The sequence below is a fragment of the Garra rufa genome, chromosome 15 (assembly GCF_049309525.1).
Source record: "Garra rufa chromosome 15, GarRuf1.0, whole genome shotgun sequence".
In the NCBI taxonomy this organism is placed as follows: domain Eukaryota; kingdom Metazoa; phylum Chordata; class Actinopteri; order Cypriniformes; family Cyprinidae; genus Garra; species Garra rufa.
Window position 1 is genome coordinate 45289599 of NC_133375.1, and position 20544 is coordinate 45310142.

A 20544-nucleotide genomic window follows, 5' to 3' on the forward strand; every position below is an offset into this window, starting at 1 on the left:
GCAAAAAAATAAACGAAAATAAAAAGCTAATTAGAGAAGAAAATGAATAACAAAAGGTGCTTGTCAACTGCGTATAGTGGTTGCTAATAGAAACAACAGCATGGGTTTTTATTCTGAGTAAACTCCACGTGTTTGTGTTGCGTTAATTGTGAAGTAAACACACACACACACACACACACACACACACACACACACACACACAGCAGTGTGACAGTGCTGCTGAAGATGCGCGTCTGACAGCAGCTCCGATGAAACAAAAGCTCTGAGGTCTGAGGCTCCTCCCTATGTGTGTGTGTGTGTGTGTGTGTGTGTGTGTGTGACAGCTGCTGTGTGTGTGTGAGCTCAGCTCAGTAAAGCTTCATCTCTAATAGGATGAGCAGCCGCTCGCGCGTGTAGCTGAATGCGCCGCTCATTGTTCGTTTCGCCGTTTCTCTGCTGTTTCCGCGGATCGATCGATCGCTGATCGGGATTTCTCATGGATCTATCGATGTGAAGAAGGTGTCAAACGCGGTACGTACACGAGAATAGCCATTCAAGTTGAGCGCGAGCCGCTCTTCCACACAGACGCGCGCGCGCGCACGCGTTCATAACGCTGTTTATGATAGCGAGGATGATGTTGAGAACGTTACTGTTTCTTTTTTCTGTTGCGCGTTACTTTGATCTCCGCCGCGGAGGGCTGGTGACGTCACTCCGCTAAACTTCTCTAATGCGAGCTTATAAACTCATTCATTAGCTCAGCCTGAGTGTGGAAGATGAGGGTGTGACGGAGAACAAACAAGAAATAATTACAGTGTGATACTTAGAGTGTTGTAGTGGTGCTCATCACAGTCTGATGAGATTGATTTCTGATGCATGAAGTTAGTATTGCTGTTATATTTGAGTATGTTTAGCTCTTTCACAGTAACAGGTTCAAGTCTCAGTCGTATTGAGCCATACTCTAGAATGTCAGTGTGAATCCGTATCTGGAGGTTTGTGAAGCCGGTGGCTCTCCTTTGACCCCGGAGGTCGTGTAGGGTGTGTCCGTGTCAGCGCTCTCTGGCCGTTTCTACCACTTTATTCCTGAATGAACGCGATCCGACAGACTTGTGGAGCGGCGAGCGTCTGGTCGTAACAATAAAACGGCATCTGTTTGGGCAGGACGGCAGCGTTTAGTCCGTCTCAGCGGTGAGCGCTTTGGTTTGGAGGCTCAGAATAAAATAGTGTTTGTTAATCTCATTGTCTGCTGTCGGTTGAGTGTTTTTCTCCCTGTGAGATGGCTGGTGGCCACGCGTCCCGTCCGAGCCAAGATTCCACAACTATCGGCGCTCGGAATTCACTTGGCTTTGTGTTGAGCTGGATTTCAGGTGTTCGATCTGAATCAATGACTGCGCTTCGGTCCTTCTCTTCCGATGATGATCTGCTGGTTTTGTGTTGATCTGCTTTATAATTGGTGGTCGACTGATACGGATGTTTTGATGGTCGATGCCGATATCTTAGAAAGCACGGTGGCCGATAAAAACTGATTTATGAGATATAACACACTGTTCAACTTAAAGACTTAAACAAATGCATAACAGTTGCTTAAAATAAACCTGTACTTAATTTACATAACATTTACTAAATTATATAAAATGGGAATGAATATAAAAATTTAATGGATAAAAAAGTAGTTGGCGAATGCTAATAATAAAAAAAAAAAAAAAAAAAAAAAAAAAAATATATATATATATATATATATATATATATATATATCGGTTAATATATCGGCAAGTCCAACCGCTAATTATAATTCATAGTACAATCATTTGTTTCTGATGGATCTTATGACTCTGTGTTATTGATTCATTTTCAAAAACCAAAACCAAAAAATTTGGCATGGTTTTGCTCTGCATCCTCATCATTCACTTTGCATTTATTCAGATTTTTAACTGTTAAGCATCCTTCGTATAGCAGCCCTAATCCCAATGTCTTTAAAGGAATAAATGTCATATCACTGTCTTTGATCAAATAAAAACAACCAATTTATGCAATTTTTTGTGATTTTTTTTTTTAGTGTTTTTTACCTCTAAAAGGACCATATTTTTATGTAAAATATGCTTATTTTTATGTTATATGTAATATTTTTTAGACATCAGTGAAAAAATTCCAGTAAGTTCAGACAGGGAAAATAAAATACAATTAAAATATATAAATAAAAATAAAATAAAGATTTTCCCACTTCTGACATACTGTCCATACAAAAAAAAAAAAAAAAAAAAAGATTGGCTGAAGGCAATAATAAAAAAAATCCAAATATCGGTTGATATATCGGCAAGTCCAACCGCTAATTATAATTCATAGTACAATCATTTGTTTTTGATGGATCTTCTTATGGGAATTTATAACATTTTTATTTTTGGAGTTTTTTAAATTTATTTACCTTTAAAAGGACCATATTTTATGTAAATTATGCTTATTTTTTATGTTATATTTAATATTTTTTATACATCAGTAAAAAAAAAAATATTCAAGTTAGTTCAGACAGCCAAAACCTAAAGTTTTGAAAAAAAATAAATAAAAATAAATAAATAAATAAAAATAATAAAATAAAGATTTACCCACTTCTGACATACTGTCCACACAGAAAAAAGTCAATAATTTAAAAAAAAAATCCAAATATCGGTCGATATATCGGTAAGTCAAACCACTAATTATTATTCATAGTACAATCATTTGTTTCTGATGGATCTAATGACTCTGTGATATTGATTCATTTTCTGTGAAAAAAAAAACAACTAACTCTGGCATGGTTTTGCTCTGCATCCTCATCATTCACTCTGCATTTATTCAGATTTAACTCTTAAGCATCCTTCATATAACAGCCCTTAATTTGTGCCCAAAATTGTCCACGAAGGTCTCAGGTGTGATCCCAGTTTTTTTAAAGGAATAAATGTCATATCATTGTCTTCAATAAAATAAAAACGATCCATTTCTGTTTTTTTGTGTGATTTTTTGGTGTTTTTTTAATTGATTTACCTCTAAATGTACCATGATTTTATGTAAAATATGTTTTTTTATGTTATATTTAATATTTTTTATACATCAGTAAAAAAATAATTTCTGTAAGTTCAGTCAGCCAAAACTAAAATTTGTGAAAAAAATAAATAAAATAAAATAAAGATTTACCCACTTCTGACATACTGTCCATACAAAAAAAAAAGATTGGCTAATGCCAATAAAAAAAAAAAAAATCCAAATATCGGTCGATATATCGGCAAGTCCGACCACTAATTATAATTCATAGTGCAATCATTTGTTCCTGATGGATCTTATGATATTGATTCGTTATCTGTGATTAAACCTTGGCATAGTTTTGACCGGCATCCTCATCATTCATCCCTGCATTTATTCAGCTTTAATCACGTTTCTATTATTGCATGTCTTTTCTGTTAAGGTTAGCAATCAAGCTGATTTTCAGGAGAAGATGAGACAGCAGGGAACATGTATTTCTTCTGTTGGTGGTGCATTAAATCATGTTTGTGAAAAGACTGAAAGCAAAGTTTGTTGGCTTTATCTCCTAGATAAACAATTTTCCAGATCTCATCATGTAGTCATTGCTTTAATGTGCTCTGCGTAAATTAGTGTGACATTGCATGAAATGTGCTGGGCTTGAGTCAACAGGAAATGATTGAAAGTGTCTATATAGCTCTTTTCTCATGCACTCTGTAATGAAGAAATGTTCATGTTTTCTGTGTGGCTGCTTTGAAACGGCACGCATTGTGAAAAGCGCTCGAATGGAAGTGCATTGCTCTAACGAACAGCAGAAATGCCGTCAGCTGATAACGCAGTGAATTATGAGCTGAATTTAGTGGCACAAAGCGGCGTTTTGATGCGATTGTAACGAGGGCATCTGATGTGCTCTTCTGCACAAAGCCAATGAGAGCGCCATTGAGCGTGACTGATGGCTGTTTGTCACACCAGCGAGCGTCAGTGGCGCCCGCGTGTATTTACATTTTCTCTGTGGAGGCCGGGATTCGCTCAGCCTGAATTATTGATGACGGCCAATGAATCGCACTCAATTATGTTAAAGGAGCGCAGCGTAAATCACAGGCTCAGAAAAGCTGTCGATAACTCTCATCTATGATTCACATGATCATGTTTAATGCATGAGCCGGCTCTGGGTGGCCACATTACGGAGTAATTGGGACGTTTAAGTGGATTATTGTGCGTTCGAAGAAGGAAAATTCACCTTTCTGTCGTTTTATGTGATTAAAAACAACTGTGCTTTGAGTTTCAGATTTTGAATGTGTTTAGATGTTGATGCTGCTCTAAGACACATTAGTAAGAGCTATGGAAATAACTCATCTTCTGTCATTTTCTGTGTTTGTAGATGGTTCCTAACAGTTTCATTCTAAATGTTTCATTCTGCATGAATGCTTTACTTTAATATATTTACTAAAATACACTGCTGCTCAAAAGTTTGGGATTTTTAATGCTTTTTAAAGATGTTTCCTCTGCTCATCAAGGCTGCATTTATTTGATTAAAAATACAGAAAAAACTTTAATACTGTGAAATATTATTTCAATTCAAAATAACTGTTTTCGATGTGAATATCTGTTAAACTGTCATTTATTTCTGTGATGCAAAGCTGAAAGTCTTAAGTGTCACATGATCCTTCAGAAATCATTCTAATTTTCTGCTTTATTATCAATGTTGAAAACAGTTGTGCTGCTTAATATTTTGTTGGAACCTGTGACAGTTTAACAAATAAAAATTTGGAAAGAACAGTGTTTTTTTTTTTAAGTTTATGGTCATTAAATTTTTTTTGAAAGAAATTAATACTTTTCTTCACCAAGAATGTGTTAAATTAATAAAACGTGATAGCAAAGACTTATATTGTTAGAAAAGATTTATGCTTTGAATAAATGCTGTTCTTTTTAACCTTTTATTCCAAAAAAAGGTTAAAAAAACCGGTTTTAACATTTATAATAAATCAGCATATTAGAATGATTTTTGAAGAATCATGAGACACTGAAGACTGTAATGTAAAGTAATGGCTGATTAAAATTCAGCTTTGCATCACAAAAATAAATTATATTTTAAAATATATTAATATAGAACCCCATTATTTTAAACTGTAATAATATTTCACAATATTACATTTTTTTTATTGTCGTTTTTGATCAAGTAAATGCATTAAAACATTACAAATCTTACTTAATCCTAATTTTCTATTTGATTATTTTGATGAAAATAGCTAAAAAATGAAAAAGCCGTTGAAGGTCAAGTTTGTGAGCAGATATACAGAAATCAGATCAGGCTGACATGTTCAGTGTTTTTGATTGAATATCATTGTGCTCAATGAAGGAGCATCAGCAAACTAAAATCTTGTGTTGTTTGAGTGGGAAAGCAAAACTATGAGTGTTTGTCCTGCAAACACAAATCTGATGACGACAAACTTCAGCTGGTGTCCTAATGAAACGCCTGTGATGAGGTGAATATTCACACAGTTTGTGTTTTCTGTGTGTGTGTGTGTGTGTGTTTTCTCACAGGTTCTGGGAGTTTGTGTTGTTGATCTGATGAGTGTGTGTGTGTGTGTGTGTGTGTGTGTGTGTGTGGTTTCGACATGCAGCGGCGTGAGAGAGAGAGAGAGAGAGAGAGAGGGACAGTGCATGTGTCTCGTCCCCAGGCCAGCGTTTGGCACTGCCTTTCTCATCTATTAATCATGGCGACTGCTTTCTTATTCTGTTGCCATAGTTTCAGGCTGAAACACTGTGTGTGTGTGTGTGTGTGTGTGTGTGTGTGTGTGTGTGAGAGGGGCCATGGGACGTTACAGACCAGCAGAGCTGCTTAAAGGGGCCAGGCAGGACAATAATGTACAGACACAGACTGATAGTCTGATTAGCGCTCGTCACACTCCTCCAGCATTATAAGAATAAAAAAATTAGAAGGTTCTGGTGATTTTCTGCCAGAAAATGATCTGTTAAGCTGGCAGATACAGACATTTCCTTTAACTCTTGTATTATGCTGTGGGTTGTAGGAAATACTGGTTTACCTTAGAATATTTTTGGGTTATTTTGTGACAGTTTCGTTTCAGGGTCAAATGTAAACATTTTAGGTAGTTTTTGTACATACAAAAAGGTTATTGTGGCTTGTTATCTCACAATTCTGACTTTTTTTTTCAGAATCGCAAGATATAAACTGGCAATTTTGAGAAATAAAGTCAGTATTGCATGGTATAAATTCAATTGCATTAAAAAATAAGAATTGCAAAATGTAAACTCCTAGATAAAAGAGATAAAAAGTTGCAATTGTGAGTTTAAATCTTACAATTCAGAGAAAAAAAGTCAGAATTGCAAGTTTATGTGAAGCAATTCTGAGAAAAAGTCAAAACTGCGAGATGTAAACTGGCAATTGCGAGAAAAAAGTCAGAATTGTGAGATAAAAAGTTGCAACTGTGAGTTATAAAGTCAGAATTGCGACATTATATCTTGTAATTCTGAGAATTAAAGTTTATATCACACAAATTCTTACTTTTTTCTCGCAATTGTGACTTTTTTTCTCAGAATTGCAAGATATAAACTCGCAATTTTGAGAAATAAAGTCAGTATTGCGTGGTATAAATTCAATTGCGATAAAAAAGTAAGAATTGCGAGATGTAAACTAGATAACAGAGATAAAAAGTTGCAATTGGGAGTTATAAAGTCAGAATTGCGACATTATATCTTGCAATTCTGAGAAATAAAGTTCATATCACATAATTCTGACTTTATTCTTGCAATTGCAAATTTATATCACGCAATTCTGTGAACATATCAGTGTTTTTTTCTCCTCAGAACTGGACTTTATAACTCGCAATAGTGAGTTTAAATCTTACAGTTCAGAGAAAAAAAGTCAGAATTGCGAGTTTATGTGAAGCAATTCTGAGAAAAAGTCAAAATTGTGAGATAAAAAGTTGCAACTGTGAGTTATAAAGTCAGAATTGCGACATTATATCTTGTAATTCTGAGAAATAAAGTTTATATTTATTACGGGCAGCCGTGGCCTAATGGTTAGAGATTCGGACTTGTAACCCAAAGGTTGCAGGTTCGAGTCTCAGGTCCGGCAGGGATTGTAGGTGGGGGGAGTGAATGTACAGCACTCTCTCCACCCTCAATACCACGACTGAGGTGAGTCCCTTGAGCAAGGCACCGATCCCCCAACTGCTCCCCGGGCGCCGCAGCAATGGCTGCCCACTGCTCCGGGTGTGTGTTCACGGTGTGTGTGTGTTCACTACTGTGTGTGTGCACTTGGATGGGTTAAATGCAGAGCACAAATTCCTTGTATGGGTCACCATACTTGGCCTCACTCACCCCCTTTCCTTTCCTTTCCTTTCCTTATCACACAATTCTTACTTTTTTCTCGCAATTATGAGTTTATATCACGCAAATGCAAGAAAAAGTCAGAATTGCGAGTTTAAGTCTCACAGTACTGCCTTTATTTCTTGCGATTATTTGATTATATCTCACAGTTCTGAGAAAAAAGTCAGAATTGCGATTTATATCTTGCAATTCTGAGAAATAAAGTTGCAAGTGCATGATATAAACTCGCAATTGCAAGAAAAAAAGTCAGAATTGTGAGTTTATATGACGGAATTCTGAAAAAAATTTTGAGTCTTACAATTCAGAGAAAAAGTCAAAATTACAAGATGTAAACTGGCAATTGCGAAAAAAAGTCAGAATTATGAGATACAAAGTCACAACTGTGAGTTATAAAGTCAGAAATGCAACAATATATCTTGCAATTCCAAGAAATAAAGTTTATATCACATAATTCTGACTTTTTTCTTGCAGCTGCGAGTTTATGTCAGAATTGTGTGATATAAACTCGCAATTGTGGGAAAATATCAGTCTTTTTTCTCCTCAGAACTGGACTTACAATTCTGTTAAAAAAGTCAGAATTATCAGATGTAAACTCACAAATGCAAGAAAAAAGTCAGGATTGCAAGCTTAAGTCTCGCAGTACTGACTTTATTTCTTGTGATTATGAGATTATATCTCACAGTTCTGAGAAAAAATTTGAATTGTGAGATAAAAAGTTGCAATTGCGAATTATAAAGTCAGAATTGCGACATTGTATCTTCCAATTATGAGAAATAAAGTTTATATCACATAATTCTGGCCTTTTTGCGAATTGAAAAGTCTGAATTGCGAGTTTATGTGACGCAATTCTGAGAAAAAAAGTCAGAATTTCGAGAAAAAAGTCAGAATTGTGAGTATAAGTCTGACAGTACTGACTTTATTCCTTGCGATTATGAGATTATATCTCACAGTCCTAGAAAAAAACTTGAGAATTTCGAATTTATTCTGACAAAAAAGGTCAGAATTGTGAGATAAAAAGTCGCAATTACCTTTTTTATTTTTTTATTCGGTGGCAGAAACGCGCTTCTAAACATAATACAAGAGTTAGTACTAAAACTAACACAAAGCATATTAAAAATACAGGTAAAATACCTGTGAAAAATCAATTCAGAAATGTTCTTTCATATTAACAAATCATTTTGTCCCTATTTTACAGACGTTTCTGAGAGTGTAGGGTCATTTTAATCTCTGGACAAACGTGTTTACGCTGCTTTACTCTGGATTCTGTAATTGTCGTCAACCTCATGCTCGTTTCTTGTTTTAAAGAGATAGTTCACCTAAAAATGATCATTCTGTCATCATTTACTCTCTCTCTTATCGTTCCAAACCTGTATGACTTTCATTCTTCAGTGGAACTCAGAAGATATTTTGAAGAACCTTGGAAACCAAACATTGACTTTCATTATAGTGACAAAAAAACTGAGACATCCTTCAGAATATCTTGTTTTGTGCAGTCATACAGGTTTGGAACAACATGAGGGCGAGTAAAGGAAGATTTTAGCGCTGCCCGCAGCTCCTCACCTCGCTCTTCTTCTGGCGGGTTATTTTTAGGGAGTCAGACGCTTTAATCATGAGATATTCTCCTCTGAATGGAGACGTTTGTCATTCCGCTGTGATTTACTGACCTGAGCTTCTGAACTACAAACGCATGAAACGGTCTGAAGCCAATCCGAGTCTTTGAAGTTCATGAGATCATCTCAGAGGAGCAGGTGGAGCTTCCGCGAGCGGCTGTGAATTAAAACATCATCCGCGTAACGGCGTCTACAAGCGCTTTGAAGCAGGGAATTCAGAATCCGGATCATTACAAACACAGATTCTAGATAATATAGAGTTAAAAGAACACTCCTAGCTGACAGAAAACATTCTGGCAGGGTTCTCTCATAAAAACGTTTAGGTCTTGTTTGTACAAAATCATTATTTATACTTTGTCCATTTAGTTGGATGCAGAGCTTGGTAGTAACTGATTACATGTAATCTGGATTACCTAATCAGATTGCAAAAAATAAATACTTTTAATTAAATTAAATTACGTGTTATTTTGTCATGCAATTTGGAATCAGTAACGGATTACAGTTTGTGAGTAATCTACTCAGCTCTGGTTGGTTGTTTGTCTAAGATGCTTTAAAGAACATTGAGAAGTAATGTTCCAGTATTGTTTCAGAATAATAAAATTTGTTCCTCTTAATGTTGGAATAAATGTTTACATAAACAAGAAAATCAGTTTTTAAACATTTAGAAAACTGGATGCTTTGAATATTCAGAGAACATTCAGAAATAACGTTTTCATAACCTAACGAAACATTACCAAAACGTTCTTAGAACATACGTCTGTTACCTATGGAGTTTCAAAATGTTACAACGAAAGCATTATTGATACATTGTTTCTGGAATGTTTCTTTCTGAAATGTTTAGTCTAATGTTTTATGTTATGTAAATGTTACTACTTGTTACAAAATCTGCAGAGAACATTCAAAAGTAACATTCTCAGAATGTTCATATAACCAAGAAATGTTTATTTTGTATTATTATTATTATTTTTTTTACATTTTTAAAAAATGCGCTCTTAGAACATACGTCTGTTATCTATGTTCTCTGGTCTTTAATATTCTCAAAATATTTTACCACAAAAACATTATTGATACATTGTTTCTGGAATGTTTTTGTGAAATGTTTCAGTCTAATGCTTTTTAAATGTTACTACTTGTTACAAAATGTTCAGAGAACATTCAAAAGTAACATTCTCAGAATGTTCATATAACCAAGAAATGTTTTTTTTTTACATTTTTAAAAAATGCGTTCTTAGAACATACGTCTGTTACCTATAGACTACAGTTTCAAAATGTTACAACAAAACTTTCTGAAATGTTTGAGTCTAATGTTTTATGTTATGTAAACTTGTTACAAAATGCGCAGAGAACATTCAAAAGCAACATTCCCATAATGTTTGTATAACCATATATATATTTTTTTTACATTTTTAAAATGTTTCTTTCTGAAATGTTTCAGAAATAACGTTTTCATAACCTAATGAAACATTACCAAAACGTTCTTAGAACATACAGTACGTCTGTTACCTATGGAGTTTCAAAATGTTACAACCAAAACATTATTGATACATTGTTTCTGGAATGTTTCTTTCTGAAATGTTTCAGTCTAATGTTTTTTTAAATGTTACTACTTGTTACAAAATGCGTTGAGAACATTCAAAAGTAACATTCTCATAATGTTTGTATAACCAAAAATTTTTTTAAACCCTTTTCGAACATATATCTGTTGACAGGGTTTGATGTTCCTCAGGCAGATCGTGATCTGAAAGGGTTTTATCGGTGGATTAGCGGCCGGCGTCTCGCTGCTCATAATCTCAGTGATTTGTTTGCGTATGTTTTGTTATTCTTGTTGGCTTTGTGATGAAGCCTTTCCTGCCGGTCTGCGAGCGTGTAAACACACGGCGGCAGTGATTGAGACTCTGCAAACGCTCACAATGCCGCTCCTGTGCGCACATTCATTCCACATGTAAGGAACAAATTGCATCCATGTGGCTCGTATATGAGCGCGACCACAAGGCTCCCGGTGTTGGGCTCGGACCCGTCCGTCAGGAGCGACGCGGGAGCACTTATCACCTCTCAGAGTCGCCGGCAGCGTTTCCTTCCTCTGCCAAAAGAGGAACGGAGGCAGATCTGTTACACATGTGCCTCCCATGAGCCCTTTCATCACAGACGTCTCTCTGTGCTGCTGTTTCTACCTCACAATCGTCTGTTCTTCGTCAGACGGGCAGCTGTTTATTCCTCGTGATGATTCAGTGCTTTCCCGCACACAGAAAGACTTCAGTAATCTGCCCAACGGTAGCTGCCGGTTTCGGCTTGTAGAGTTTCACAAACCCAAACCCGCCGCATCTCCATTTCAACTTGATAAGAGAAACGGCGGCGTCAGCAAACAGCCGGTCGTCCATCTTGTGTTGTCGCGCGGCTAATTTAAGGGTTGCGGCAACAGTCTCCAGATATACGGCAACAGCTGACCTACATACGGAGCGGGACGGAGCCGCGGCGCACCTGCGTTTGATCGGCCGTCCATAGGCCGTCTGGGCGTTTGAATACGAGCTAAAACAAACAGCGCTTGGTGCGCTTCAGCAGATAAGACGGCGTGTCTCTGGAATGCGAGCGACACAATGCTTTCATTCATCGCTGCGTTACTCAAGAATGGTTTGGACAAGCGTGTCAGTTGTTTGTAAATGGACACAGTGGATGTTGTGCTGCAGGGTTCACGTCGTGTCACTGAGTTTGCTCTTTTATGCCCACACAAGGATTGTTTTAATTAGTCGACTTGATTTTATGTTAGAGCAAACCATCTGTTAGTCATCTCAGCGTTAAACGTTTAATGTCGGCATGGAATGAAAATGAACCTATGTTCTAAATGCACATTATTGGACTTGGGTATGAATGATTCATCCGTGCATGTTTTAATTTTTCAGAATGTTCTGACCTTGGTGTCTTAAATAGATCTTCTTCAGTCATTTAGTGCTCTTAAAGGAGTAGTTCACTTTCAGAACAAAGATTTAGAGATAATTTACTCACCCTTTTTCATCCAAGATGTTCATGTCTTTCTTTCTTCAGTCGTAAAGAAATTATGTTTCTTGAGAAAAACATTTCAGGAGTGTTCTCCATATAGTGGATTTCTATGGTGCCTATGAGTTTGAACTTCCAAAATGCAGTTTAAATGCAGCTTCAAAGGACTCTAAATGATCCCAGTCGAGGAATAAGGGTCTTAATTTATAAACTTTTTAACTTCAAATCTTGTCTGTGATGCAAAGAAAAACTCACATCTCATTTTCTTCTTCAACTTCAAAATCATCCTCCATCGCTGTTTCACCTTTTTTTTGTAAAGGGCGTTTGATCTTCTTTACAGGTTGACTTTGTAAACACTGGGTTGGTTCTTCTGCAGCGATGGAGGATGATAAACGAGATGGGAGTTTTTTGACATACCCTAACTGTCTTGAACCGGAAAAAAAGTTCACACAGACATAGACAAGTCAAGCGTTTGAGGTTAAAAAGTATATAAATTGTCAGTTTGTTTAAAAAATGGCCAATCATTTTGCTAGATAGACCCTTCTTCCTCAGCTGGGATCGTTTAGAGTCCTTTGAAGCTGCATTTAAACTGCATTTTGGAAGTTCAAACTCATGGACACCATAGAAGTCCACTATATGGAGAACACTCCTGAAATGTTTTCCTGAAGAAACATAATTTCTTTACAACTGAAGAAAGAAAGACGTGAACTTGGATGACAAAAGGGGGAGTAAATTATCTGTAAATGTTTGTTCTGGAAGTGAACTAATCATAATAATTTAAGCCCCGCCCCTTATGCGCATGCTCAATTACATACATATTTGAGAGCCACGCCCACATCTCAGAATCCAATCAACAACCAATGCATGAATCAAGTCCCACCCTACATTTGTTCTTTGTCAGTAATCTGTATGTCACAATATGGATGAACATATCTGATGCTGCTTTCATTTCATTGCAGCTTTAAACATTTGCAGGTAGGGTTGTTCTGGTTAATGTGCAGAAATGTTTCAAAAAATCCAGAAAAATTCCATGAATGTTTCTGAAATTTACTGGAAATGTTCCACCTTTTTGCAACCCTATTTGCAGGCAGAGAATATAATATGTGACCCCGGACCACAAAACCAGTCTTAAGGGTACATTTTTTCTAAAATTGAGACACTTTATTTATAAGCTGAATAAATAAGTTTTGTTAGGATAGGACAATATTTGGCTGAGATACAACTATTTGACAATGAGGAATCTGAGGGTGCAAAAACATCTAAATATTGGGAAAAAAGCCTTTAAAGTTGTCCAAATGAAGTTCTTAGCAATGCATATCACTAATGAAAAATTATGCTTTGACATAGTTACAGTAGGAAATTTACATAATACCTTCATGGAACATGATCTTATATGATTTTTGGCATAAAAGAATAATCAATCATTTTGACCCATACAATGTATTTTTGGCTGGTTTTGTGGTCCGCAGTCACATATCAGATCTTAGTAATGCTCATATTCACAGCAGTGCACTTCATTCAGAACTAAATTCAAAATGACACATTCACTTTCTGAATTAAAAAAATCAATTAGGTTAGCAAGCAGAATTTAAATGCTTTGAAGGTTTAAAGACTGATTACCTGTTTAAATGATTATTTAGTATATATTTTTTTGACGTTTGACCTTTTTACAATGGCTTCCTGTGTGACCAGTTGAAGTCACATCCACACTGATGAATTACAGCGTGTTGATTCTTCAGTTGTGAATGTTGCTCAATCCTGATAAACAGAATGAGTCAGACTCAGCTGATTTATCTCATGTTCAGTTTCTCAGCAGAAGCAGCTTTTGATCTGCTGATGAGAGTCTCTAGAAACTCAAGAGCTTCTCAGTCATTGAGCTTCATGAGGAGCGTCAGATGAAGCTCACCGCAGCTCCTGTGTTCTCCAGATCAGATGGCGCTCGGACGCATGCGATGGGTCCGATGGAGGTGTCTGATTCAGGGATTGATTTCAGGGAGTTTCTGTGGTGTTCGGTGCATGTTGCTGTGCGCTTTCAGGACGTAATGGGTTAGTTTGTCTTTGTGTGAGGTGATGATCATCAGCGATACACGTGAACACACAGATCCATGCAATGCAGTGCTGATCTTATAAAAGAAAAAACAAAGAAGCTTTATTTGAAGAGTGTAAAGTTTGAACATTAGAGTCTGACTCACAAACAGTCTCAAACCCACAATAGACCTTTCTCACTCTTCCGGGTTTCTCATTGCGGAAGTCGTCATAGTTGGAGAAAATCCGAGAGCAGTGAATGGGAGAGTACCACAAATATACTTTTTGCATCTGCTCAAATAGCTCCACAATAGTGTTTTCACGGCTTTCAATCAAAGGAAAAAAATTGAGAGAGGCTGATAATGCTGTCAGAAGAGAGAACAATGTCAAATTAGCCATCCCTCCCATAGATGCGGCATTACTACACTGCAAAAAATGCCTTTCTTACTTTGATTTTTTGTCTTGTTTCCAGCCAAAATATCTAAACATTCTTAAATCAAGAAGGATTTTCTAGATGAGTACAATATATTTTCTTGTTTTCAGAAAAAACTAAGTCAAATTTAAGTGAGTTTTTGCCAATGGGGTAAGAAAAATACTCTTGTTTTCTGTTTTAAATAATTGTTTTGCTTAGCCCATTGGCAAAAACTCACTTAATTTTGACTTGTTTTTTCTGAAAACAATTTTTAGATATTTTGGCTGGAAACTAGACAAAAATTCTAAGTAGGAAAATATTTTTTTGCAGTGAAGAAACACCCTTGCCTTACCTTGAATTAGTTTGTATTGTAACATGATGAAAAGGTGATATTTTACAAAAAATGTAAATAGGAAAAACTTTCAAGGAAAAAATCCAAATATAAAAAGATTTCAAGAATTTATGATGATGATCAGTCTTGTAAAAAGGGTCTATATGAATAATTCTGAATGACTCTACACTCTTAAAAATAGAGGTTTCTGAAGGGGTTTTTCACAGTGATGCCTTTGAAGAACCATTTTTGGAACATTTCAGTGATCAGTTCTTAAAATAATATGTTTTTCTTATGTGAAGAACATTTTAATAATCTAAAGAAAGTTTTTTCACTGTAAAGAAAATTTCCTGATAATTTACTCAACCATAATTAAGTTTTTTTGAGAAAAAAAATTGAATGTTGAAAATGCAGTTTAAATGCAGCTTCAAAGGGCTCTAAACGATCCCAGCTGATTAATAAGGGTCTTATCTAGCGAAATGATCTGTAATTTCCTTAAATAAATTAATATTTACACTTTTTAAGCTCAAATGCTGGTCTTGTCTAGCTCTGCGATGCATACTCTGTGTACTCCGGTTCAAGACAGTTAGGGTATGTCTGAAAACTCCCATCTCATTTTCTTCTCTGACTTCAAAATCCTCCTACATCACTGTTTTACATTTTTCTGTAAAGGGTGTTTGATCTTCTTTGCACGTTCACATTGTAAACACTGGGTCTGTACATCTGCAGTGATGTAGCATTGCAGAACTAGACAAGACAAACATTTAAGGTTAAAAAGCATATATTTTTAGAAAATAACAGATTGTTTTGCTAGATAAGACCCTTATTCCTCGGCTGGGATCATTTAGAGTCCTTTGAGGCTGCATTTTTAACAGTCAATCTGTTGAGCACCATTGAAGTCCACTATATGGAGAAAAATCCTGGAATGTTTTCCTTAAAAAACATAATTTCTTTGCGACTAAAGAAAGAAAGACATGCACATCTTGGATGACAAGGGGGCGAGTAAGTGATCAGGAAATGTTTATTCTGAAAGTGGAGTAATCCTTTAAAGGTTCTTCGTGAAAGCCTCAATGGCAAAAACGAACCTTTATTTTAAGACTCATCCGGTTGGTTCTTCAGAAACTCAATATCTGCCGTGGCTCGCAGGCGTTTATCTGTATGACTCCACGGTTTTCATATGCTAATGGCTCTGGACCTTTTATTCCCAGGTTACTGTAATGAAAGCAGTCGTTCATCGTCCAGACGTCCGTATGGAATGTGACAGTGTGTCAAATAAATGCGCCTTAATTGAGCCTCATCAAACGAGCAGAGAGCTTCATTACGGCGCAGGCTGTTCGCTTCACTGCCGCCGCTGGTTAATGTGAAAGCCGCTGTTTAATGGTTAAACTGTTAACAAGAGCTTGATTCATGTGGAACTTCCCATTTTGCAATGCACAGCATGCCAGGAACAATCAGTGCGATTGAACAGAGACCACGTCAACAATCTAGAGCAGAAAACATGATTGTTAAGAGTTCAACATTAGGGAATATGACTGATATATCTAGAGCACATAACCACCCAAAAATACACTGTATGTGTTACAATTATCGATTTTTCTTTTATGCTAAAAATCATTAGAATATTAAGATCATGTTCCATAAAGATAGTTTGTAAATCTCCTACTGTAAATATGTCAGAATGAAATTTTTGATTAGATCCATGAACTGTGTAATAAATCAGTCCGAAAGACTCAAACAATCTCAAACTCACAATGGGCCTTTCTCACTTTTCCAGGTTTCTCATCTCAGAAGTCGTCATAGTTAGATAAAATCCAAAAGCAGTGAATGATAGAGTACCTCAAATGTACTTTTTGCATTCTCATTTGCTCAAATAGCAAAAGAAAAACTCAATGATAGTGTTTTCACGGCTTTCAATCAAAGCAAAACGAGAAAGACTGATAATGCAGTCAGAAGAGAGAACAATGTCAAATTTACTGTCCGTCCCATAGATGTGGAATTACACTGAAATTTTTTTTTTCTTACTTAGATTTTGACTTGTTTCCAGCCAAAATATTTAAAAATTCTCAAATCAAGGAGACGAGTAAAAATTGTCTTTTTTTTTCAGAAAAACCAAGCTAAAATTAAGTGCGTTTTTGCTTAGAACAAGCAAAACAATCTGCCAATGGGGTAAGAAAAATAATCTTGTTTTTCTGTTTGAAATAAGATTTTTTTTTGCTTACCTCCATTGGCAGATTCTTTTAGTTATTCTAAGCAAAAACTCACTTCATTTTGACTTCGTCTAAAAAATCCTCCTTGATTTAAGAATTTTTAGATATTTTGGCTGGAAAGAAGACAATCTAAGTAAGAAAAGCATTTTTCGCAGTGATAGAAACACCCTTGCATGACCTTGAATTAATTTGTATTGTAACGTGATGAAAAGGTGATATAATACAAAAAGATTTCCTACTTTAAATATGTCAAAATGTAATTTTTGATTAGTAACATGCATTACTAAGAATTTCATTTGCACAACTTTAAAGGAGATTTTCTCAATATTTAGATTTTTTCCACCCTCAGATTGCAAATTTTCAAATAGTTGCATCTCAGCCAAATATTGTCCTATCCTAACAAACCAGACATCAATGGAAAGATTATTTATTCAACATTCATCATTTACAGTTTCGAAAAATTGACCATTATTATTGGTTTTGTGGTCCAGGGTCACATATAAGACTGTGAGAATCTGCCTTCCAGAACTGAAAATACGATTCTAAACTCAAATACTTGATTGTATGCTGAAGTTAACTTGATTAAATGTGTGTTTGTGAGCGTGTAGACTAAACATTTGACCCACGAGGCCACAGGAAGTGGCGTCTGTCTGGTTTCCCATCGTCAGACCTTGTAATAATCAAATGCAAGACCTTCGGGAACCTGTTTGACTGGAACGTTTCCTCTTATTTGGGTTAAATATACTGAAGTGAGAGAGAGCATCTATCTGACCCTAACCATGCTGGTGCAGAATTAAATGAGGCCTGAAGCAAAAGAAGAATCATGGCCCTCTTCGGCCGTGCGATTATTCAGAGGCTTCATTAAACTGCAGCAGCAGGAACATACATCCGTTTAATGGATGTTTCCATCGGCCGCCGCATAGTCGCATGTGAGCTGCGCGTCTCCCAGCAACACGCTACAGTAGCGCCACATTCCCACACGCTAGAGTGGGTCAAAGGTCACGAGGATGGAGGTCGGTCAGCCCAGGATTATGATTAGGACCAGCTGTATTTCATTAAAGTTTGACATTAAACCCAAACTGCAGGTGAGTCAGTTTTCACAGCAATGCAATTTCTCAAACTGTGGACAAAATAAACTGGTGGAGAAGTGTCAGCCGGTGGAGGTTGTGTGTGATTGTCTGTATTGTGGTTGTGTGATGTTTGCAGTGCGGCGCTGTCACAGACGTTTTCATTTGCATGCATTTATAAGCCTCTCCAGTTCAAACGCTCAAGCAATTTTAAGCCATTCAAGTGCGAGAGTTTGGTACTCGCGCCTGTCAAACAGCATCTGAGTGCTGAATTGAGTTAGGATGTCATGGCTTATTGCATTTAGACACTCAAATACACACAGCATTCTGGCAGAATGGCCATTCATGTAAACACAGACGGTTGTGTCTTGAGTGAACATTTAAGGACAGTTAAACAGTCGAGAAACTGGATGTGTGTCAATCTGTGCATTCGGTCTTAAAGTGAGCACAGTCACTCACTGCATATTTGAGAACCAGGACCACAAAACCAGTCAGAAGGGTCAATTTCACTCTGAAAGCTGAATACATAAGGTTCCCATTGATGTCTGGTTTGTTAGGATAGGACAACATTTGGCCGAGATACAACTATTTGGAAATCTGCAATCTGAGAGTGCAAAAAATCTAAATCTTGAGAAAATCACCTTTAAATTTGTCCAAATGAAGTTCTTAGCAATGCATATTACTAATCAAAAAATAACTTTTGATATATTCACAGTTGGAAATTTACTAAATATCTTCATGGAACATGATCTTAACATCCTTATGATTTTTGGCATAAAATCATTTTGACCCATACAATGTATTTTTGGCTATTGCTACAAATATACCTGTGCTACTTAAGACTTGTCACATTTTTAATTGAATTAGAATTAATGGATATTTAATTCATTCGGTTTCTTTAGTATTTTTAGTTCTATTTTGTCTCTGACTGACTTTGATAACATTTAGGTTAGTATTATCTTTGGTGTGATATTAAAATTGATATCAAGATTTGTCATCTATAATTTTGGCATTGTAGCAACCTTATTTGCATATAATTAAATTGTGAAATTATTAATATTGTGATATAAGATTTTGGTCTCATCACCTACATCTAAGCGAACAAAATATGACTGTCCTTTTAAAATTACTGTAGAAACGTTTCATAACTTCGAGAGAACATTTTTATTAAATTAGATTTAGAATGAACCTTTTTGTAATGATCATCTTCTTTCATTGGAGGTTTTAACCTTTAACCATTAGCCTGACACTGTGCAATTAATCGAAATTCAGTTTTGATTTCGATTTCGGCTTCAAATGATTATGAAAATACACCAATCGAGATAAACCGATTATTGCTCCCGATTCTGCCCTCTTTGTGCGATTTCGTTCCTCTATAAAAGTCTAATTTCACATGCAAATCAGTAAAATGATGTAACATGACTTGCATGAAATGGGACGTGCTTGATTTATTCATGTTTATTTAATGTTGTGTTTTTAAAACTCAAAAGAGAATTTGTGCTGTTCTGTGTATGCGCTCAGAGACGGAGCAGCTTAAGATGTGTACCTGAACGCTCAAATACATGCAGATATATGTCAAAATGCGGCATTTGCTGAGTATTGGTGTTAAACTTTAACTTATCTAACTTACCAAAATAATCGCGATTACAATATTGACCAAAATAATCGCGATTACAATATTGACCAAAATAATCGCGATTACAATATTGACCAAAATAATCGCGATTACAATATTGACCAAAATAATCGCGATTACAGCATTGACCAAAATAATTGCGATTACAATATTGACCAAAATAATCGTGATTACAGCATTGACCAAAATAATCGCGATTACAATATTGACCAAAATAATTGCGATTACGATATTGACCAAAATAATCGTGATTACGATATTGACCAAAATAATCGCGATTACGATATTGACCAAAATAATCGCGATTACAATATTGACCAAAATAATCGTGATTACAATATTGACCAAAATAATCACGATTACAATATTGACCAAAATAATCGCGATTACAATATTGACCAAAATAATCGCGATTACAATATTGACCAAAATAATCGCGATTACAATATTGACCAAAATAATCGCGATTACAATATTGACCAAAATAATCGCGATTACAGCATTGACCAAAATAATTGCGATTACAATATTGACCAAAATAATCGTGATTACAGCATTGACCAAAATAATTGCGATTACAATATTGACCAAAATAATTGCGATTACGATATTGACCAAAATAATCGTGATTACGATATTGACCAAAATAATCGCGATTACGATATTGACCAAAATAATCGCGATTACAATATTGACCAAAATAATCGTGATTACAATATTGACCAAAATAATCGCGATTACAATATTGTCCAAAATAATCGCGATTACAGCATTGACCAAAATAATCGCGATTACAATATTGACCAAAATAATCGCGATTACAGCATTGACCAAAATAATCGCGATTACAATATTGTCCAAAATAATCGCGATTACAGCATTGACCAAAATAATCGCGATTACAATATTGACCAAAATAATCGCGATTACAGCATTGACCAAAAT

At 35.8% G+C, this 20544-nt stretch overlaps 1 protein-coding gene across 4 annotated transcripts in view; it reads left to right on the top strand.

Annotated features, from left to right (window-relative positions):
• The first annotated feature begins 330 nt into the window (after positions 1–330).
• The window catches only part of LOC141286624 (semaphorin-6A-like), a 114895-nt gene continuing 94681 nt past the window's right edge, over positions 331–20544 (top strand). For all 4 annotated transcript variants that reach the window (XM_073818676.1, XM_073818677.1, XM_073818678.1 and 1 more), the window contains exon 1: positions 331–510. The gene's annotated coding sequence lies outside the window, so the exon portion shown is untranslated. The remainder of the gene's footprint in view (positions 511–20544) is intronic.